This window comes from Mauremys mutica, chromosome 4, assembly GCF_020497125.1.
Source record: "Mauremys mutica isolate MM-2020 ecotype Southern chromosome 4, ASM2049712v1, whole genome shotgun sequence".
In the NCBI taxonomy this organism is placed as follows: Eukaryota; Metazoa; Chordata; order Testudines; family Geoemydidae; genus Mauremys; species Mauremys mutica.
Genome location: NC_059075.1, coordinates 73,194,778 through 73,219,297, shown reverse-complemented (window position 1 = coordinate 73,219,297; position 24,520 = coordinate 73,194,778). Strand labels below are relative to the sequence as shown.

The following is a 24,520-nucleotide window of genomic DNA, read 5'->3' as shown; positions in this document are numbered from 1 at the left end:
CATACCAGTACAGAGTTCAGGGCAATGTTAGATATGTATTTCATTAGCTTCTTTATATTTATATATAAAAGTTACCCTCAACTGCCCACTTCCAAATTGCTGGAGTTTTCAATTTTAACTTTTACCCAGCCTAATTTCTATTTTTATTTAACACAACCTATTTTCCCCTCTATTTCACTGTTGCCCATTGATTCACCATGTTTTATTTTTATTTAGTTATTTTAAGAATAAAAATACAAAATTCCTCTTTGCAAAAGTTCAACCAAAACTCTCAGGCATAGCCCCCCACATTGAGAATACAACCCACACTCTTAATTAAAAGGCTCTCTCTGTGCATCTGTCTGTCAGCAGAAATGAGCAGAGGAACACTCTCTAAGGTTGCAAAGGAAGTTCCCATATCTGTAAAGGTGCAGCAACTGGAAAAAATCCCTGACCTTCCGGGAAGTGGTGAGAACTCTTACTTCATGTGGTTGATCCCAAGAGTGTGTGGATGGTTGAGGTTGGATAGTGAGGCCTAAGTTAAGGTTCTGAGGGGGTGAGAAAAAAGGCCTACAAAAAATTGGCCGACTGACAATAGACAAATTCAGAGCATAGGCAATGTGTATTTATTTTTTTAAAGTAAGTATTCAATGTTGTATATATTTTACTGATCTCCCTCTCCTTGACTCTCCATATGTTACTTGTCTTTGGTGGGGGGGAAAATAAAGTCATATGCCTACTGCTTCCCTTTTTGTTTGCAGTATTGTTGCAGCTGTGTTGGTCCCAGGATATTAGAGAGAAAAGGTGGGTGAGGTAGTATCTTTTGTTGGACCAACTTTTGTTGGTGAGAGAGACAAGCTTTCAAGCTACACAGAGCTCTTCTTCAGGAGAAAAGATATTCCCTCACCCAGCGTGTGTCTCTAATATAATTTCCCTGCTAACTTTTACATACAATTTGTATCCTGTACCCTGTCCCTTTGTCTGCTTTTTGTCTTACACTGTAAACATTTCAGGGCAAGGACTGTGTTTCGTGTGTTAATAACCTGAATCACTATGGGGACCTGATCTGACTAGGGCCTTTTTGGTGCTACCTCAAAACACACAAATAAATAATATTTTCACATTTAAATAAAGGATAGGAGAGTCAGTGATTCCAACTCAGGCCTGGTCCCTACACCTAAAACAGGTCAACCTGGCTACCTCGCTCAGGGCTGTGAAGACTTCATCTAACCCCCACCTCCACACACACTGTAGATCCAGCTAAATCAATCGAAGAATTCTTCCATCAACCCAGCCACCATCTCTCAAGTGGGTGGATTTACGATAGCGAAGGAAAAACATCTTCTGTCACTGTAGTAAGTGTGTATGCTATGCAGCTGTAGCATTTGTAGTATAGACACACCCTCATTCACTGCAGTAAAATATAGCTAGGAACACACTTATCTTCTCAGGTGGATATCATAGTCTGTTTCATTCTCTCTCTCTTTTTGTTTGTTTCAAATTTTCCCTGATTCTGTTGGTTCATTCTTCTGCTGTAATATTTTGTTTTCCTCAACTGAGTCAACTCATTTTCCTTACAGACTTCTTCTCAGACAGTTTACACTGAATGCTCATTGCCTATTCCCTTTTGTCATGGTCTGTTCCCAATCCTGTTCTTTCTCAAGGGGATCACGCTGCTGTAATTACACTCTCTTCAGACCTTTCTTTTGTCAGCTACCCAGCTCGACTTGCCACTATCCCTAGAAGTCATAAGTGCTGTCACACCCAACTGTCACCCTCCCATAGTGCTATCCCCAACTACATTTTCCTGTCAGACTTCAGCTTCTCACTTCCCAATGATCATTCTTGGATTTTATTTCTCAACTGTCCAGTCCCCAACTGTCACTCCTGCCATTTTCAAATATCACTAATAGTGGTGGTTCCCAGCTGCCCACTCCACTTCCCTACTTACTGCCTACTCCCCAACTGTCAATTCCACCTGCACACTCTCTGTCACTACTGATTACCCATGCCCCAACACTCATTCTCTATTATTCCCAGTTGACCAACTATAATTCACTGTCACATGTTGTCTCCCCCATATATTGCCTGCAACTGTCAATATCTGCCAGCTCTTCCACCCCTGAAATGTCAATCCCCCAGCTCCAGTTGTCCCCTCCAACTGTCACTTCCTGTCACCCCCACTGGCGCTCCATACTCCCCAACTGCCACCTGCCTAATATCACTCCCTACCATTTCCCAGCAATTGTCACCCCAACTGATATTCCCTCTTACTCTCAACCTAACTGTAACTACCCAACTCACACACATGTTACTCACTTTCATCACCCAACCCCCCCAGCTGAGATTCCCCACATACTGAGCCATGAAGGACATCCCACTCCCGTGCTCCATCTGGCAAGGTCCAGGAAATGGCCCAAACTCCCCATTCATCCTCAGCCTATGTTCCCCCTTCCTCTCGTTCTCCCTGGCCTTGCCTTTACTGCTAAAAAAGCTGCATTTTTTGCCTCAGGGTACCTAACGCACATGAGCTATCCCATGGTAAAAACAGTGAAGACAAGGCACTTTAGTTTTACCTCATGGTAAAATTAGGCAAGGTCAACCCCAGGTAGGGGGACAGTGTAGACAGCAAGGATTGGAGAAGAGAGGGGTAAACGGGGGGAAACTGATTGGTACAGGGCAGAAGAGAGGAAATGGGAAAACTGAAGGGCAGTAGAGGTGGAAGGAAGCAGAGGAAAATGGGGAAATTGGGGTTGTGAGGGCACCTGGGATGATATGGACAATGGGCTAGAGGCAGGAGTAGAGACAGAAAATAGGGTGTGAGGAAAGAATAGGAGTAGAGGATGGGGGGGGGGGTCCAGAGGAGATCAGGTGAGATGGAAAGCAGGGGAAGGAATAAGAAAAGAGGAAACGGCAGACATGTTATGGGGGAGGAGAGACTAGAGGGAGGGAGTAATTAAAGGTGAAATTCAAACTGGAAGCAAGGAAGGAAAACACATTAGAGGAGGTAGAAGAGAAAAATATAGGCAAAAGAGAGGTGAAAGAAAACAGTTCCAGAAGAAATGAGGGAGACTACAGGAGAAAATTGGGGCGGGGTGGGGGGGGGAAGAGAAAAAAAATTGGGAGGCAAGAGAACAGGAGAGAAAATAACAAATAAGAGACTTCAGTGATTCTAAAACTATATTACAAAGAAATGGTTACAATTGTTTAAATTCTGCAGAAAAGATAAATCAAAACATAGGAGATAAACGGGGAAAGAGAACAGTAAGGTAGGCAGTGTTTTTTATAATCATTCTATAAAAAGTCTGATGCTGAATGTTTATCAGAATTTTGTAAAATTTGTTTGATATAAACAAACCACACACACACACCTTTAAAATATTGAAAACATTCCAAAACAAGGGTGAGCCATCTCCCCCGTCCCAAACCTCATTGTAAAATCCATGGTACACTGTAGGTTCCTTCAATTGCAAAAGAGGCATCATCCAAAACATTACATATTTTGGTTGACTGGCAGTAGAGAGGAAAGAAGATCCCTCCATGTGTAAACCCCATTTCTTACCATAACCTGTCTCAGGCAGCAATACATCTTCCAAACATTCACTGCAGTGAAAGATATGGTAGCTTGGAACTCACTTATCTTTTCAGGTGTATTGCACAGTCTGCTTTCCTCTCTCTCTATTCTCACTTTCTCCCTGGTTCTGTTTTTGTTTTTGTTTTCTTAATCTCTCTCTCTCTTTCCCTTTCTGCAGCTAACTTTCACTGTCTGGTCACTGATCTCATACAATTTACTCTATTTCCTACTCTCCATTCTTCTTTGGATTTTACCAATCTTATTCCCATGCCTGATGGGTGCCCTGCTGCTGTCATTGTCCTTTTATTTATGTCTCTCCCTTTCTCTTCAGCTGCCCAACTCTAATTGCCATCTTCCAGCTACCAGTCTGCCACTATCTATCTGGTTAAGCAGTTAAGTTGCACCCATCACCATATCTGAATGCGTTCCCCAAGTATCATTCATGACCCCCATCCCATGGAACCTTCTCTTTCTAATATTCCACCCTTTCTATTTAAAGGTCATCATCTAAGACATTTCCTTTGCTGTTTGAACAGCAGTAGAGAGGGAAGCAAATATCCCTCTATGTATAATCCCATTGCACATCTCCAGACACTTACAGTTCTTACCCAAATTCTCTGATCTCTGGTCCCCCTGTTTGTAATTCAAAAGGTCTTTTATCTCTACTGACCTCCACCTCTGATCCAAATTATTTTTGATCTGAGCTAACTGATCTCTGATCTAAAGTGCAGAATTCTTGATTTCTCACTCCTTCTCCCATCATTCCATATAGGCTATTTCCCCATCCTGGAATGACCTGTCGTGTATATATATATTTTTTCCCCTGCATCCGTGATTTCTGATTGATTGACGTTTGAAGGGCTTGGCTACACTTGCGAGTTACAGTGCAATAAAGGAGCCCCGTGCGCACTAGCTCACTCCCCGTCCACACTGGCAAGGCATGTGGAGCGCCCTGACTCCGCAGCTAGAGTGCTCCTGGCACTCCACCTCGGTGAGAGGAATAACATTTGCTGCGCCCCCGCTGGAGCGCTGCGTTGCCAGTGTGAACGAGGTGTTGCATTATTGCGCTCTGATCGGCCTCTGGAAATGTCCCATAATCCCCTAAAGTCAAGTGTCCACTCTTGTCATTGTTTTGAATCACTCTAGGAATGCGGAAGTGCCCTTTGAAAGCTCCATTTCTGACAGCCGGCTGCTTATCTGTTCTGAGACAAATCAACCATTACTCTGTGTGTGTGTGTGTGTGTGTGTGTGTGTGAGAGAGAGAGAGAGAGAGAGACGGGGGGAGATGGGGGTCTGCTGCTCTCTGAACTCACAAGAGAGCATGCTGACATGCTTTCAGCCCCCCCCCAAACCCACTCTCTCTCCCTCCACATACACACAACACACTCCCTGTCACACCCCACCCCACCCCATTTGAAAAGCACGTTGCGGTCACTTGCATGCCGGGATAGCTGCCCATAATGTACTGCTCCCAATGCTGCTGCAAGTGCCGCAAATGTGGCCACGCCAGTGCGCTTGAAGCTGTCAGTGTGAACAGACTGCAGTGCTTTCCCTACTGCGCTCTCCGAAGGCTGGTTTAACTCAAAGCGCTCTACATCTGCAAGTGTAGCCATGCCTGAAGGTCAGAAAGCCAGTCAGCAACCACACAGCAATGACAATGCATTGCTATTTCAGTCTCGTAAGCACCATGATGTTTACATGTTCAGGAAGACAGAAGCTCTGTTTAATATAATAGACATGTGAGCAAGGAAAAAAATCTGGACTGAAGCCTGCGAAGAGATTAACATATTCCTGGGACAACTAAATTGCTGGAACCCGCCCTTTTTACTCTTCCCAGGGGCTAAGAATGAAGGGCTAAAGGCAACGTGCTCTCTTTGAACCATCCTTTTCTAGATAGATCCTGTGCATGTGGTATATACCACATGTAGATACTAGGGCTGTCAAGCGATTAAAAAAATAGTGATTAATCGCACAATTAAAAAAATTAATCGTGATTAATCACGCTATTAATCACACTGTTAAACAATGATAGAACACCATTTATTTAAATATTTTTGGATGCTTTCTACATTTTCAAATATATTTATTTAAATTACAACACAGAATACAAAATGAACAGTGCTCACTTTATATTTATTTTTATTACAAATATTTGCACTATAAAAAACAAGAGATAGTATTTTTCAATTTACCTAATACAAATACTGTAGTGTTATCTCTTTAAAATGAAAGTTGAACTTAAAAATGTAGAAATATGTACAAAAATAACTTCATTTAAAAATAAAACAATGTAAAACTTTATATCCTACAAGTCCACTCAGTCCTATTTATTATTCAGCCAATTGCTCAGACAAACAAGTTTGTTTACATTTGCAGGAGATAATGCTGCCTGCTTCTTGTTCACAGTGTCACCTGAAAGTGAGAACAGGCATTCACATGGCACTGTTGCAGCCGGCGTCGCAAGATATATACATACCAGATGTGCTAAAGATTCATACGTCCCTTCATGCTTCATCCATCATTCCAGTGGACATGTGTCCATGCTGATGACAGGTTCTGCTCAATAACAATCCAAAGCAATGTGGACTGACACATGTTCATTTTCATAATTTGAGCCCGATGCCACCAGCAGAAGGTTGATTTTCTTTTTCTGTAGTTTCTGCCTCAGAGTGTTGGTCTTTTAAGACTTCTGAAAGCATGCTCCACATCTCATCCCTCTCAAATTTTGGAAGGCACTTCAGATTCTTAAGCTTTGGGTCGAGTGCTGTAGCTCTCTTTAGAAATCTCACATTGGTACCTTCTTCGCGTTTTGTCAAATCTGCAGCGAAAGTGTTCTTAAAATGAACATGTGCTGAGTCATCATCCGAGACTACTATAACATGAAATATATGGCAGAATGCCAATAAAACAGATCTGGAGACATACAATTCTCCCCCAAGGAGTTCAATCACAAATTGAATTAACACATTATTTTTTTAACTATCATCATCAGCATGGAAGCATGTCCTCTAGAATGGTGGCTGAAGCATGGAGGGACGTAGGAATCTTTAGAGCATCTAGTATGTAAATACCTTGCGACGCCGGCTACAAAAGTCCCATGTGAATGCCTGTTCTCACTTTCAGGTGACGTAAATAACAAGTGAGTAGCATTATCTCCCGCAAATGTAAACAAACTTGTTTGTCTTAGTGATTGGCTGTACAAGAAGTAGGACTGAGTGGACTTGTAGGCTGTAAAGTTTTGCATTGTTTGGTTTTGGAGTGCAGTTATGTAACAAAAAAAATCTATATTTGTAAATTCCATTTTCACAATAAAGAGATTGCACTACAGTACTTGTATGAGGTGAACTGGAAAATACCATTTCTTTTATCATTTTTAGTGCAAATATTTGTAATAAAAATAATATAAAGTGAGCAGTGTACACTTTGTGTTCTGTGTTGTAATTGAAATCAATATATTTGAAAATATAAAAAAATCAAAAAATATTTAATACATTTCAATTGGTATTCTATTGATTAACATCAATTACAACTGTGATTAATTATGATTTTTTTAATCGCAATTAATTTTTTGAGTTAATCACATGAGTTAACTGTGATTAATCAACAGCCCTACTAGATACCAAATTGCCTCCCCATTTATGATCTATCAGAAAGGAGAAACTAAGTCAAGGCTGTACTCTAGTAGCCCAACTGACTGTTGCCCTGCTCCTGGTATAGTCATTTTCACCAGTGCAAAGTGAAATGCAAAGTGGGTATAAAACTCTATCCTTCTGATTTGGTAACATTTTGCACTCACTTTGCATTGGTATACATTATTGTCCAAAGAGAATTGGGTTGCAACTGCTCAGTTTTACTCTTAAAAAATCAGATATTGAAATCTTTGTTTTTAACTTCTAAATGTTTCATATTTCTGCTGCTGTGGCAGTGACTTCATGATGACTGTCTAGGAAATGCTTATGCCACACTCATCACCATGACATTTGAATATGTATTTTGGAGCCACTGCTTAGTGATTCCTACTTGCTTAACATCTTATGTGTAATCCGGCCATGGGAAGGAGGGTGGGATTTAATACAGTTTGGTATTTACAATTGCAACTACGTTCTTACAGATAGGGATGCCTCTTCAGACAGCAAAGATATGTTAGCTTCATCAGACACCCAAAAGAGACTGTAAAATCTATTTAAAGGATTTGGTACTGATGCCTAGGGCACCATGAACCCATGTCTAAACAGCAAGTGGAGTTGTGATTGTAGCATAGGTAGGCATACCTGTGATAGCTTTAATCTAGTTAGTACAGATAGCTAACAACAGTAGTGTAGACATGCTGGCACAGGCTTCAGCATGGCCTAGCAATCTGAGTATGCGCCCCAGGATTCCCAGTGGGCTTGTAATCAGGTGACTGGCCCATGCAAAAGGCCATTCCACCACGTCCACATTACTGTTGTTACCTCTGCTAGTTAGACTAAAGTTGGAGTGGGTATGTCTCCCATCTATTGCAGCTCTCCTGAAGATAGCTTGTTGCTTCCCCTACCCCTTCTCTTCATCCAGTTCTTGTGGCACAAGGATACTTACAGCATCATGTAGTGACATAGGACATAGGTTTAAGCACTGAAAGGGATTGCGTATTCTGAAATGCTGCATTTCAGACAGGCAGCAGGGAATCGCAAAACTTTATGGAAATGAGGAGATCTAGATTCAAATCCTATTTTTACCATCAACTTGCTTTGTGTGAGATCCACTTCACTGGATTTCTCTGTCTATTTTTCCCTTATGTAAATAAAGGGAAAGTGACACGTAGGCACTATTGTAAAATCTATGGATGCAAATCACTGTATCAATGATTACTGTTTTGTTTTGTTTTTTCAAAACATGCCATTTCCCTTTGTAATGTTGGATTATATTATGGAAACAAAAGTATCTCAGTATAAGGTATTAGCTTTCCTAAAAAGAAGGATTTCCTTAGAGTTAGGCAGATGCTCTAACACATGGGTTTGTAGGATTAAGCTGCTGAGATACTATGGTGATGGGAGCTATAAAGTGCCTTGTTATAGAGATGTGACTCAGACAGACAGTCACCTGGCTGTTACCTTAGTATGTGACGTGCTTCTAACAGCAAATGCTTGTCTAATGTAATGTCTGATGTCTAATGACAATTTGTAAGTAGTCTATGATAGTAGATATATTTCCTTGAAATGATGCTCAGACTGCACTGGGGATTTCATAATATAGAAATGGTACATAAATTAGAATCACTGAGGAATGATGGGTATATTAGTATAAATCAGTGTGCCACAACTCTATCACATGACACACTGTTAGTGCTCAGAGATTTCAATGCTGTGAATGGCTGCAATAGAACTGGGTATGAAACTGTGATAGGTCCCTTTAGTTCAGGTTCCACAAATGACACTACTACCTTGCTTTTGACATTGTCTGCAGCCAAGGACTTGTCTGTTATGGGCTCATGGTTTAGCTGCCTTAATAACCATTGGTGAACCTAGCTTTCAAATAGGGGATGTGCCCTGAAGAAAACTGATCACAGCCTCATCTCACCATATTTTCAATGTCGCAGAAGCACCAGCAAACTCAGACCATAGACTAGTTGTTGCTCAGCTCTCAATGCATCTTTCCACTCCTCGCAAGCCAGATGTCCACTAACGCTACAATGTTCAGCTTCTTTCTGAGGAGCCTGTTGAGCCATGAAATACACACAGGGTGTTAAGGATCACCTACGCAACCTCAATATCCTCTCAGACTGTGGAGATTGCCTAGAATGGTATATGCTATATTACACGCAATCACTGGAATAATTGGCTTCAGATAGTTGTACAAGAAATCATGGCTTTCTGAAGAGGTGTTTCATATATTAGCAAAAGAGGCAGATGTATGTAAGCAGGGAGATGTCCAATAATGTAAACATCTGACTGGCATTTTCCAGGCCATGGCAAAACATGACATAAGATCTATGTCAGCTGCCTGGCTGACGAAGCAGAGGATGGCCTAAAGAACAAGAATCTGCGTCCTGCCTACAGAGTCGTCATGCACCTGTCTGGCAACCATAAACAAACTTATATCCTCATTATGAAACAAGATGGATCTCCCTACTCATCGACGGATGAACTCCTGAACAGATAGATGACAAATTCTGAAAGCATGCTGAACCATGGACCTGCAGATGTCTGTCTAGAGCTATGTGATCTGGCAAACTGAACAGTTGCAGATCCAGGGATGAACGCTGATCCTTCATCACTCGGAAGTACAAAAGGCCACCCAAAAGTTACAGAATGGACATGCTGTTGGACCTGATGATATTCCATCTGAGCTGTTCAAAGGTGCCTTGGAAGCATCAGCCTGCATCAACTGTTCTTGTAAGTGTAGGCATTACGCAAAATACCATCAGAATGGAAAGACAGCATCATTGTCTCTCTGAACCAAGGGCAATGTCAAGTGTGGCAATTACAGGCCAATCTCACTGTTATCGGTCTCTGGAAAGGTCTGCTCATGTTCTGCTGGGTAGGATGCAGCTGCTCGTTAACAGACATCATTGTCCACAGCAATCACGTTTCTCTGCAGGGTAATCAATAATGGACACTGTCCTTACCCTCAGCTTCTGGCTGCACTGTACAGAGAATTTAACTTCCTGCTTTATGTGGCATAGATCAAAATCAAAGTGGGTTTTAATTCAGCTGATAGGTCAGCACTTCAGCTCACACCAAAAATAATGGGGTCCCAAACACTCTGCTAAATCTGTTGCACAATCATCACACCAGTACCAGTGCAAGGGTGGGCGTTAGTTCATGCCTTTTGCCATGTTTCTACACTACTTAAGGTGTGCAGCAGGAATGCATTCTCACTCTGGCACTATTCTGTCCAGGTATCAACTGGATATTAGGACTTGCTGATGCACAAGTCGGAATCAGGGTTGGTCAAACAGTCTTGGTTGGTAAAAACTATGTCGACAATGCTGCCTGGCTTGTGGAGAAGTCAGAGAATTTCAGCCCTGCTTTCTAAGGTCTCCAAGATATTGCCTGCACTATGGGGTTGAACATCTCATGAGAAGACCAAGGTCCAAAACTTCAGATTCTGGAGCGGGGCCACCAGAAGCCCCAGGGCAGGTGGGACCTGCCTATGTCACAGTATTTCCATCTATAAACATGGGATAGTGTTGCTTGCCTTTCTCTTTTAATAACTTTGAGGTCTATCGATTGAAAAATGCTATATAAGAGCTTAATGTGCTCTGTGGCCTTTTTTGTGATGAACACAACTTACGTGGCTTAATAGTTCAAAACTAGAGTAAATTAGGGTAAAAGGATTATATACACTATTAATCTTAAGGCAAGCATTTGCTTCCAGAATTTATCAGTATAAAAAACAGTGCATTCGATCAATTTAAATGCACTATCAAGCATTTAACCTGAAGTAATTTAATTGCAATATTAAAATACTTGTTGTGCCAACTAGTGTTCACAATATAATGTATGTTACCGATAAACTAATCCCATGTGAGACAGCCTATAAAATAAACAGAATTATCACGAATTAGAAACAGTTTTTCATAAATATTTTGGGTTAGAGTTTTAAAAAAGTCATCATTTAGGGGTTGTCAACACTTAAAACACTGTAGCAGTGCAGCTGCGCCACTGTAGCACTTCAGTGAAAACACTAACTAGGCCAATAGGAGTGCTTCTCCAGTCGGCATAGGTAATCCACCTCCCCGAGAGGCTGTAAGTAGGTTGATGAGAAAATTCTCCTGTCGACATAGTGAGCGCTGTCTACACTGGGGGGTTGTCAGTTTAACACTGTCATTCAGGGATGTGGATTTTTCACATCCCTGAATAACATAATTATACCAACCTAATTTCCTAGTGTAGAGCAGGCCTGAGTAACCAGCTAACCAGTCTTAAGGCTTCCTGGGTTAAACTATCCACTCTTTGGATTAAAAACATTTGCTGTATCATAACACCCTATGTTACCTTGATTAAAACTTCAAAGAGGCACATTATTATCACAGGGAAAAGTCAGTACAGCCTGAGATACACACCTTCCACAAGTAAAAGCACTTTGGATATTCATGGATGTTTTATATATTTTTATATCAATCTAGATCAGAGATTGTTCTGAAAATTCTGTGCATATTGGTTACTTCCATCATTCTTGAAAACACATCTTCATTGGATTATAAAGGGTCAAATTTACCTTTGCTCTCAGGGCAAAAGGCTAGGTGCTACTTCAGTACAAATGAATGATAAGAACACCGTTGTTTCTGATTCTTTTTTTCAAGCATCATGAAAATCAACTAGGGACATTTGAATCACTATTGTAGATGGAATATGTGACTCAGAGACGACTTTTTGCAGGATGGTGTGTCTTTATTCCTGGCTGCTTTATGGTGTTTAAGAAGTGATTTTGTTGATGTTGTTGTCTACATGGTAGCTAGTTTTAAGAAGGAATTCACCGCTTAATAGAGCTGGTTGAAAAATTTCTGATAGAACTGTTTTCCACTGGGAAATGCTGATTTGATAAAACTGAAATTTTGGGGGGGGAATGTATCAATGATGTCAAAATTTTTGATGAAAAATTATCAATATTTTTCATTTTGATAATGTCAAGTACTTTGTTTTGATAAAGTCACATTGTTTAATTTCAACTTTTTTGCTTCAATTTTGCTATTATATAAAAGCTAAAATGATCGATTCAAAACAAAGCACTTCCACCTTTCCAAAATGAAATGAATCAATAGGATTGTTTTGACAGCTCTGAAACGAAATTTTTCGGAAATTTTGTTTCATGAGAAATTTCAATTTTCCGTTCCAATTAGCATGAATGGACATTTCAAAATGTTGACATTTCCCATGGAATGGAAATTCTGAGTTTGTTACTGGTCCAATGTGAGCAACAGCATCTGGTGATGGCAGAGTGAACACCTTATTGGACATGCATAGAGAGTGCCCTGTGCTGCCTCATGGCTGTTACAAAATGTTTGCATTGTTATGACTGAAGATGACCTTCTATGAGCTGCAAAGTAAAAAACTTATAGCTGTAATGAAATCAGTTATTCGCATGTGTGTTCTCTGCAGCCTCTCTATTCCTAAGGCGCATGAAGATCCCTGAGTTTGGACTTCTGTACTGGTGCACTGGGTATCTTGTAACTTACTTTCATTTTTATAGCTTTGGGCATGTTTTAAACGTGAGGCCCAGTTCTATCTTGCAATGCAGCCCCTTTAAACTGCTTTGGCAGTTTAAGTTGGACCATAAAGAATGCAGGAATATCCCTTGTGCAAGATATCCCTGGCTTGAATACAGCTTTTGGGGTGGCCCAATGCCAGCCCCCTTCTCAGTTCCTAGCGTAGAGGCTGTGATGTGAACAAGAGGAGGCAAGGTTGAAACAGGAGGAGGCATTCCAGGGGAGGGGGAGTGGCTGAAGTCCTCTGCACTGTGGCCAGGGCTGTCAAGAGAAATTTGGGGCCCCAGGACATCATGTTCATTGGGGCCCCACTCCCTCCCATTTCATTTTATTTACACAGATGTTACAGATGTTTTAGTTGACCACAAGCTCAGGGGCCTGATATAACTTTCCCCCTTTCCCCGCCCCCTTCACCCCTGGCTGTGGGCATTCTCTGCTTCCCATGGCACATGCGTCTCTAAGAAAAAAAGCATTAAGTAGAGCTGCCCTGAGGTCCTCTAACTCACTGAGCATAGTCAGACCCCACAGCTGCCCCAGAGTATGGGGAGTGTGCCTTTTATGCACTGGAACAGAAGAATGTAGAACTGGAGCCAAAAGTTTCAATGCAAAAATCAACAGATGCATAGATCTATGTATGTCTTGCAACATTGCAATAGCTTGTACTTGGAACGGATCCTGTCGATGACTTTGCTTATGAGGACTTATCTATACCTCCCAAAGATCTTTTATTTTGAGGACCATCATTCATAACTGGGTGACTGAGCAACAAAATGACAGATGAAATTCAGTGTTCATAAATGCAAGTAATGCACACTGGAAAACATAATCCCAACTATTTGTACAAAATGATGGGGTCTAAATTAGATGTTACCACTCAAAGAAAGGGATTTGGAGTCATTGTGGATAGTTCTCTGAAAACATCTGCTCAGTGTCCAGCGGCAGTCATAAAAGGTAACAGAATGTTAAGAATCATTAGGAAAATGATAAATAATAAGACAGAAAAGATCATAATGTCACTATATAGATCCATGGTACACCCACACCTTGAATACTGCATGCAGTTCTGGTTGCTCCACCTCAAAAAGATACATTAGAATTGGAAAATATAGAGAAGAGCAAAAAAAAAAGAAAAAAATGATTAGGGGCTGGGTATCACATAACACAAGAACCAGGGTCACCCAATGAAACTAATAGGCAGCAGGTTTAAAACAAACATACAGAAGTACTTCTTCACACAACGCACAGTCAACCTGTTGAACTCATTGCCAGGAGATGTTTGAAGGCCAAAAGTGTAATTGGGTTCAAAAAAGAATTAGATAAGTTCATGGAGGATACGTCCACCAATGACTATTAGCCAAGGTGGTCAGGGATGCAACTGCATGGTCTGGGTGTCCCTAAACCTCTAACTGCCAGAAGCTGGGACTAGACAACACTGGGTGGATTGCTCAATAACTTTGCCCTGTTCTGTTCAAGCACCTGGCATTGGCCACTGTTGGAAGACAGGATACTGGGTTAGATGGACCATTGGTCTGACCCAGTACGGCTGTTCTTATGTTCTTAACAGCCCCTGACATGCTGTGTGACCTTATGCAAGTTACTTTACTCACCCTTTGTCCTTCTTGTCCATTTAGACCAATGATATTCAGACCTCAGTGGTTCAATAACATAGTAAAAGAATCCTGATTGGTTAATCACTTAGACTGGTTAATAATTAAATCACACAGTGTTTTAATATCATGTGCTGGAGACACATTAAAGAGCCATTTGTAGCTTGCAAGCCTCAGTCTGAGTATCACTGATTTAGACTATAAGCTCTTCAGGGCAGGGAGTGTCCCCTACTATGTTTATGATCACTGACTAGCACAACAGGGCACTGATCTAGATGTGATTTACTTAAAATAAGTTGCAAAGGCCCTTGAAGATACAGGTGATTGACTATTTTGCTCCTTAATAAACGTGATGGATTTAAATTAAAGAGTATCCATTTTTCATTCATGCTGTCTGAAGTGATATTTTTTTCTGGGAATTGTAGGTATGGAGGTGACCATACTGTCAATTAATGTGTTCACAACGAGGACCTCCCATCTTTGTTAAAGAATTGTAGTAAACTCAAACATCTGTTTGTCATGACTGGCTACAATTGGGTATGTTACAGGTACATCATTGGCTTGTAATTTCTCAGGCTGTACATTCCATTTATTGGGAGTACTAATGGTATCTGAGATTGTGTATTTTCTCTTCTAATGCTTAGTATTTCTATCCACATTTTTTATTTTCTTGGACACTCCATCAAAAATATGTAGAAATGCTCTACTCACTTAACAGCTTCTCTGACATATCTCAAAATCAAGTTATTTAAGTTTCTACTCAACTTTGGTGAGATGATATTGGTCTACATATTTTATAACTATTTTCTTTTATGCTTCTGTTTAGCTAGAAGCCCTTTCTGTAGTTCAAGGGTGACTTGCATGCAACCTGTGAGCCAAATGCACTCCTATGGACTTTGATTTTCCACTTCTTCAATGTGGTGCTATGGTGTGCACAAACTACAGGTCTGAGCATGCAATGAAACGAGAAGCAACATCTCAATATTAAAGATTAGGTGGCTGCAATCATCTCTAATGTATACAGACAAGGTGTGGCCTCCTCCTATGTGCTAATATAGCACTATCACCATGTAAATGGCCCCCTCTGTAGTTCCTGAGCTGTTAAGTCAGCTCTCAGTTGGGCAAAGCATAGGCTTCCCCAGTCCTATTTGTTTCTAGATTCTCATGTTTTCTTCTTTCCATATTACAGCTTCCCCTCATTTCTTGAATATAGAGTTCTCTTTCTGGCTAGTCCTATGAACTCCTTACACATTTTGCAATCTCACTAGAGCATGGAGGTAACCTAGAGGCACCATAAATGGTGGGGTTTTGCTTGAGGATTGTTTGATTCTTGTTTTATAATATTACATGGTTTTTTTTAAGGTTCTGTAATAAAAATGTCATATAATTTGGATTATAATTAAACACTCTGCAAACCATTAAATATATAATGAAAACCCTGCTTACCTGACCCCTCCATAGGCCAGCTCTGGGTTCCAGCAGGAGTCAATGGCTGATATGACATGTCCTGCATAATGCAGGTTGGGAATGTCATTCAGACAAGAAGCCAGCAATTCATAGCAAGGTGGAACATCTCACAATCTTAAAAAGAAAGAAAAGTTAAGTTAAAAATATAATCTGCAAGCCCACTACCTTCTCTTCATTCAGATTGCTCTTCAAGATTTGCACTGCTATGATGCCTACAAGAAATCAGCTAACCAGTAATGATTACTAGCTTGAGGAGAAGATGAGGGGAGGAAGGCATGTCAGCTGATTTTATTTATATAAGAAAAAATGTTTCAGATGACTTGAACCATCAAGCTTTGCACACCTCTATCCATGTAAACTTATTATCATAAGCTTTGTGTTTATCGCATCCTTCACTCACTTGTTGCATTTTGTTTCAAAGTCTTTGGCCTTGCCATGTGGTGGGGTTTTTTTGGGGTTTTTTTTGTTGTTTTTGTTTTTTCAGCATCCAGCATGACAGGGCCTCATCTATCTAGATATTCACACGAATCCAATCACTTTAGTATCTGAGCACCTCGCAATCATTAGTTAATTTTATCCTCACAACATCCCTGGGCAGTAGGACAATATTATACTCATTTTACAAATGGGAGACTGAGGCACAAGATAGACCAAGTCAGGGTCACATAGGAAGTTTGTGGCTGGGTCAGAAATTGGACACGGAGCTCCTGTGTCCAAGTCCAGTGCCCTACTATTCTGCAGTCTATCCTTCCTCTCTGAGTCTGACTGGGACCTTTGGACACTGCTGCGATATAGGCCTTGTGTGCATTAGAAAGCTGTACCATTTTAAATATACCAATATACTTAAAGTATCAGAGGGGTAGCCGTGATAGTCTGGTTCTGTAGAAGCAGCAAAGAATCCTGTGGCACCTTATAGACTAACAGACGTTTTGCAGCATGAGCTTTCGTGGGTGAATACCCACTTCTTCGGATGCATGCATCCGAAGAAGTGGGTATTCACCCACGAAAGCTCATGCTGCAAAACGTCTGTTAGTCTATAAGGTGCCACAGCATTCTTTGCTGAATATACTTAAAGTGGTACAACCCCCCTAATGTGGATGCGGTTATATGGATATAAGGGTGCTTTATACTGGTATAGGTGTTCTTGTATGGCAGTGGAAATAAACTATACTGGTATAAGGTACCTTTATAACTGTCTCCACACTAGGGCTTACACTAGTATAATTATATTGGTAAAAAAATCACACCCCTAACCAATATAATTATACTAGTAAAACTTTCAAGTGTAGACAAGGCCCTCTGAGCTGAACAGGCCTGTGAACTTTTGAGGGTTATTTATCACTGTATTGCAATGATAATTAGGGAACCAAGCATGTTAGAAAAAAACTGGGTCATGTTGATTGGGTTATGGTAAACTTAGTTCTCACTCCTCAGTTCACAGGTCCAATTTGTAGGTTTATGAACCATAGCAGGGAACAAACTTCATTATTCTCATGCCTTATCTAACTGGACCATTTAAATGACCCATTTCTAAAATGGTTGTGACACCTTTTATATGGATGTTAGAACATGAATATCTCATCTTTATATAACTTTTTCCCCCTACCTTAACATTAGTGTACTTGTAAAATGTTTCAAATCATTGACTGTAACCTTCTCTTCACTGTTCTAGGATTTTGGGCTGAATATTTACACCTGAGCTTTTTATGCCATCACTTGGTGACTTTTTAAATTCCATGTAATGTTTTATTAGTGGGTATGTTTGGAATTGGTATAAGAGCACAACAGAAAGTACTCAAGCTGTTTATTCTTTATAGCAATCTCTTTTGGGCAGAATCATATTTGCATTTGTTCTTTTATAGCAAATCATATTAGAAGTTAACCTTATACACTGAGGCCAGGTCATAACTGGTCACTGGATGGTGTGCACGGGGAGAGAAGAAGCAAGGAAATGTCCCTCCCTCAATTCCCCTGTCGTGGGGCTGCTGGGCCCTTTAAAGGGAATCTGGGCTCAGGCTACCAGTGAGAGCTAATTTAAGGGGAACAAGCCCATTTGGGTAGTTAGTTGAATAATGAACACATGCACCAGATAAAAGGCCATCAGGATTCAGCTTCAAGGAGCTGTTTCAGAGAAGGGGGGGGGGGGGGAGAGAGAGAAAAGAACCCTTCTAAGGGAGAGCTGCACCCAAAGATCACAGACCCTAGCAAGAAGGGCTGTGCAACCCCTGAGCCCAAGGGGACAGGCTTTATTTCAAGTTTTGTTTGGATTTAATAAAGTGGAGCCCAGCAGGGGAATCTTACCTTAGCCTTTTGGACTGTGTGGAGTTCTTAAGGGGCCCTGAGCAAAGGGAAACTGAGGGAGGGAGTTCCTGTAGCACCACACTAGATCAGAGGGTGCCACAGATCAGGCACACTGGACACTTCCATTGCAGTCATTCATGATCACAGACCTAAGTGCAAGGACTATGTGGAGGTTAGCAGTGCTGGATGGCTGTGGAGAGGAGTGGACCCTGTGTCCCCCATAAGGTGTACAGCCATGTGTGCATTACCTTGGCTTGCTGGGGAGGTTAGATTGTCACTGGCGTGAGCCATACACATGTGGCATTCTAGTCAGGTTATTACACCACATATGTCAACGTGGTCAGTATCTGCCTATAAATTTCCTTCTATATACAGACCTTCAGGTTAAAGGGATGGTCCATTGATTAAGCTGTCCAGGTTCCTATTTACAGAGCTTTGTGATCATACCCACATATGTGGTGATCCTTTCAGCTCTCACAAGCTGTGTCTGACTGGGATGGGTCAGTATTTCAGATGCAACACCAACAAAAATAATGTTGGTGATTCAGGAGGTAGTACATTTTTCTTTCAGCCAATACTGAGCCAATGCTTCAACACACTGTTAGGTTAGGGTGACCAGATAGCAAATGTAAAAAATCAGGACGGGGCTGGAGGGTAATAGGTGCCTATATAAGAAAAAAGAACAGGAGTACTTGTAGCACCTTAGAGACTAAAATTTATTTCAGCATGAGCTTTCGTGAGCTACACGAAAGCTCATGCTGAAATAAATTTGTTAGTCTCTAAGGTGCCACAAGTACTCCTGTTCTTTTTGCGGATACAGACTAACACGGCTGCTACTCTGAAACCTTATATAAGAAAAAGCCCCCAAAATCGAGACATCTGGTCACCCTATTGTTAGGTAATACTGTGATGTTGAAGAGGCCATTTTTCACATGATGAATGTAAAACTGTAGCCATTAAAGATTTCATTTGAAAGGAGTGAATGTTTAATTCCTATGTTCTGACCAAATTCCAACTCAGTGAATTCCATTCTATCTTTGTAAATTCCACCTGCAGTCAGGGCCGGCTCTAGACCCCAGCGCGCCAAGCAGGCGCGTGGGGCGGCCCTTTCCCTGGGGGGCGGCATTTGGCTCCTGTGGACCTGCCGCAGGCATGCCTGCGGGAGGTCCACCGGAGCCCGGGACGAGCGGACCTGCCGCAGGCATGACTGCGGCGGGTCCCCTCTTCCCGCGGCTCCAGTTGAGCTCCCGCAGGCATGCCTGCGGGAGCTCAGCCGGAGCCGCGCGAAGAGGGGACCGGCCGCGGGACCGGGGAAGGGGCGGCGCTGCGCACGGCTGCTTGGGGCAGCCTATTTTCTAGAGCCGCTCCTGCCTGCAGTTTAATTGGATCCCAGAGTCTTCTTCCTGTCTTAAACTGTTCTATAATGTTGATGTGCAGTGAAAAATAGCTGCTTCACACTACCACAGAGGTGAGTGAAGTGAACACTGTAGCTCCACTGTAGTGTTGTGAGGCCTAGTTAACTCATGTTTACAAAGCGCTTAGAGATTCCCAGATGAAATGTGATGTGCAAGTGCACTGTATTTGTTATTAACTTTGCATTTTATGCTTTATAAAGGCTTCAGTGGGACTGTCTTCTACTGTATGTAACGAACCCAACCTCAATACAGATAACAAAACATCCTCAACCTGAAGAGCTCTGTGTAGCTCGAAAGTTTTTCTCTCTCTCTCTCTCACCAACAGAAGTTGGTCCAATAAAGATTACCTCACCCGCTTTGTCACTAACAAAAACTCACTGCACATGTGTTCTTCAGGGGGTTAATTTTTGTTTTCTCATAATCCTTCTGCTTTTAAGGCCCAAGTAAAAATAGTGTTCTTAAACAACTAAGCAACTACCGGTACTCTTGTTACTGCAGAGTCTGTTGCAGGCAAGCAGAAGGGAGGCTTTTTCTAGTAGGTCCTCCTGTTCACTCCCTGGATTGAGCCACTAGAGGGAAGAGATACAGTATTGCTGTGTGTGTGCGCTTTGCTTTGTATAAGAAAGGGAAGGAGTAGTACTACAACTACACTGAGTTTCCCAGGAGAGGGCCATTCGCAGAGGCTGTGTTTCTGGAAGAGGAGCATGAGGTTTTATAGACAGGAAGCTGGCGCTCGGTTGCGTGGTATATCTGAAAGGTTTGTACGGCTCTTAAGCACAGCGTGCCCCTGCTGTATCTGCTAAGCAGCAACATGTTGGGCAAGCTCAGCTAACACAGTGAGAAACAGACACGTCCTGCAGCGTTCCGCATTCCCTCTCCTCTGGCGCCCTCTGCTGGCAATGTGCGATATCACGCGGGGAAAGCTGAGAAGGCGGCCCTGAGCCATTTTGTGTAATAAGACATAAAATCGGGCAAGAGCGGAACTTCCGAAGAAAAGGCCGGGGCTCGTAGGGCTCCCTTTCCTGCCCCGCGCGGGGGTGGTGGGGATGAAAGAGCTGGCGGAAGGAAGAGCCCAGGTCCTTTGTAGGGAAAACGAGGCCCCGCGCGTCTAGCCCCCGAGCCACAAAAGAGCCGAGAGGTTTGGTTTGAATGCTGGCGAACATGTTGGTCTGGGGGGAGGGATTGGAAAGTACGCGCCGCCGCAGCTCTCCTGGTCTCCGCTTTAAAACGCGCTTAAAGACCGTGGCTTAAAAACAACAACTGCAAACTTCCCTTGCAAGCAGAACAGCCCGAGGTCTGAAACTGCTGCCGCGGCATCTGCTCAGCAGCCCGCCCAGCCGAACAGGAAGTCCGTCCTCCGGCTTTGTTTTAAAGTGTGACTCCATTGCTGGCTCAGTGCAGCCCAGGGATCGGAGCCAGGAGAAGTGGATTGTTGAATGTATTTAGCTGAGCCAGGAGTATCTGATGTCCCCCCACGGTTAGCTAGCTTAAAGCTTAGCATTGCGAAGCAGGCAGCCAAATCCACCTCCCACCCTTGATATGTGGGTTATTCCCAGGAAGGGAAGTTTCTTTGAAATACTTTGGGGTGAGGCGGGTGTTGTTCCCCAATCCCTACCTCCTGCAGAAGAGGCAAGAGATTCCAGTCCCCTAAATCCGTGAATCCCCCTGGCCTCTGCCCTGCTATCCAGCTTTCCCTGGACAGCAAGGTTCCTGCAGGACTCAAGTTGCCAGGGTCTTTCCAGTCTGCTCACTGATACCGAGAAACTCTCCTCAAAGGGAAAAGAAATGAGGGGCCCAAAGCACAGAAGGGGAGAACCATGCAAGTTACTGACCAGTTCTCTCTCAGGCGTCTGGCCTCTTTGTGCTGCTCTGCTGGCACAAAGTGACTGCAAAACGGGTAGTAGATGATCTGCAATATAAATATTGAAACAATGTTTAACATATTTGAAGTATTTCTCCAAGAGAATTATTTTTTAAATGAAAGCTTAGCTCCTGGAGCATATATTCAACAGCAATAATATTAGACAATGATAATACTGTAGACATAGGAACATAGTATTGCCATTTGGATCAGAGCCATGTTCCAGTCTCCTTTCTCCGATAGTGGCCAGCTTCAGAGGAAGGTGTAAGAACCCCACAATAGACAAATGTGGGATAATTTGCCCCAATATTAGATCTCACCCTGATCCCTAATAGAGATTGGCTGAAGCCCTGAAGCATGAGATTTAATATCCCTTCCAAAAATGTTGTTAGCATTAACTATGATAACTCTAGATATTCTTGTTATTCATATATATGTCCAATCCCTTTTTTAATCTTGCTAAATGTCCTTAGCAAGACAAAAATAGTCATCAGCAATTATTGCAATTTAGTTACAAAGGGTTATGGTCAAAAATGTAAACGGAAATTAAATTCTTCACCTACCATATACTGGAGACATTATTAAGGTGTATAAATGTAGAAAGTTTTAGGTTTATTAGGCTTTTTCAGAAGATTCCTCCCCCCAGCATTAAACTAAAAGGACCCAAATGATATAAAAATAAGTAATTTTAAATGCCTCTAACTTGTAATATATATTTAGCAGAATCACATAAACATTCACAAGAATTCCATCTAGACCCCTTCAGCAAGTGGGGTGAGTGAGGGAGGGAATATTTAGTTTACTTACAAATCTAAGGGAATAAGTCCCTACTTTAACTTTATTTTTCAACACAATCTAACCATAGAGCATGCATGAACACCACACCCATAATACAGAACGGATATAAGAATAATAAGAAAAGCCTGTATTGCTGTTCTCAATTTACCCCGAATTGCTACAATCTTTGCAGCTAGCCTCAGGTAAGACTGTTACCTAAAAAAGGCAGGTTCAAGGATTATAAAACCTGCCTTATAGTGAAAGACAAGGAGCTCAATCTATTTAATTTAACAAAGAGGAGTTGTCTACACTTATAGCATTGCAGCGGCTGGTGCAGCTACGCCACTGTAGTGTTTAGCGAAGACACTACCTACACCGATGGGAGAGATTCTCCCATTGGCCTAAATATTCCACCTCCACAAGAGGCGGGAGCTATTTCGACGAGAGAAGCCTTCTGGTTGACAGCGCTGTCTACAAAGGGGATTAGGTCGGTATAATTACGTCACTCAGAAGTGTGGATTTTCCTACATAGGTGTGACGAAGTGGGGCTGTTCTTAATGTTTCCTCTGAATACTGTGTAGGTGCCTCACTTTCTGGCCGACACGCTGTCTCTGTGGCAACTAATGGTCCGGGCCCTCCCCCCCTGCAAGGGGATACTAAAGGTGTGGGAGAACAAAGAGATCAGGTGACCTCCTGGCCTGGGAAAAAGACAAAGGCCAGAAAGGAGGGGCTGGAGGGGGTTTCAGTTTGGAGCTGGCTGGGGACAGGAAGTGAGGGTAGACGGGGTTGTCTGCCTTGCTGGGCCCCAGAATGGACCCGCTGAGGGGTCCGGTTCTCTGTACTTACAAGCTCTGTTTTAGACTGTGTTCCTGTCATCTAATAAACCTCTGTTTTACTGGCTGGCTAAGTGTCACGTCTGACTGCGAAGCGAAGTGGGGGTGCATGCAGGACCCTCTGGCTTCCCCAGGACCTCGCCTGGGCAGACTTGCTGTGGGAAGCGCATGGAGGGGCATATGCTGAATGCTCCAAGGAGAGACCCAGGAGGTGAAGCCGTGTGAGCTTCTTGCCCTGAAGACAGTCTGCTCCAAGGGAGAGGAGGCTCCCCAAAGTCCTGACTGGCTTTGTGGGGAGCAGTCCCAAAGCATCGCTCAGGGACTCCATAACAATGGGGAACAAATATATAATAATGGCCCAGGGTCTTCAATCTAGCAGAGAAATCCAGTGGCTGGAAGTTGAAGCTAGAGTGGTTCTCAACCTGCGGCCCAATCAGCACACAGATGCAGCCCATGTGACATCCTCAAGGCCATACAGGTAGTATTGGATGTGGCCCACTTAACACGCTGTGGGCACATATGCAGCCCACAGTGATAAATAGGTTGGGAACCACTGAGCTAGACAAATTCAGATCGGAAATAAGGTTTATATTTTAATGGTGAGAGTAATTAACCACTGGAACAATTTACCAAAGGTCGTGGTGGATTCTCCATTCCTGACAATGTTTAAATCAAGACTGGATGTTTTTCTAAAAGCTCTGCTCTAGGCATTATTTTGGGGAAATTCTATAACCTGTGCTATAGAGGAAGTTAGACTAGATGATCACAGTGGTTCCTTCTGGCCTTAGAATCTATGAATCGGGTCTTAGTTAGAGGCAAGTTGTGTAGAGAACAATTTAAAACCATGAAAAATTGCCAACCATGTTAAAGGTACTTCAATCTTAACATGTATGTGGCTTTCTTGCCATTCACACAATCCTTTTAATAACTGTGGTGTAACGATAAGTATAGTGTTGTGAGACCACTGCATACCATTCTACAGGTCTTGGAAAAAGCAATAACTTTCTGAAATAGGGGCATTGTTAGAGATGTAGAGTAAAGTGATGCCTCTAGTTGAAGTTGCACAAAAGTGTCCATTCCCTATACTTAGAGCATGGTTGGCCATTTGGTTTGAAAGTTGGCACTTTGTTTTTAAACCAGGAGTTAAATTTTTTAAAGAGTTTGACATGATTCATCATGGAAAAGGCAAAAAAAAAAGAAAAAGGTAGAAGGTTTAAGGTGATGTTGGACTATCGGGACTCTAATGTTGGCTGGAGTGAACTGGGTGCTTCACGGGTTGAGAGATGCTCCCAGAGCTTCCAGTTGCTATATAGGCTGGAGTGAGAGATTGCCTAGCCCAAGACAGGCTCTTCATGGTATTTGCACTGTCTAGCCAGCAGAGGGCAGTTTCTTCATGTTCTTCTGCGTTAGGCTGCAATGCATTCATTGTTACCTCCTTTTAATTTCAGTATCCATCACAGTGACCAGTATGTTGGTTTCTCTTGCTCAAAGTGAGACAGTGCTAGGCCCACACAGAAAA

At 42.3% G+C, this 24,520-nt stretch overlaps 1 protein-coding gene across 1 annotated transcript in view; it reads left to right on the top strand.

The window, feature by feature from the left end:
* Nucleotides 1–24,520, top strand: part of CREB3L1 (cAMP responsive element binding protein 3 like 1) — a 115,972-nt gene that overhangs the window by 4,807 nt on the left and 86,645 nt on the right. The window lies entirely within an intron of this gene.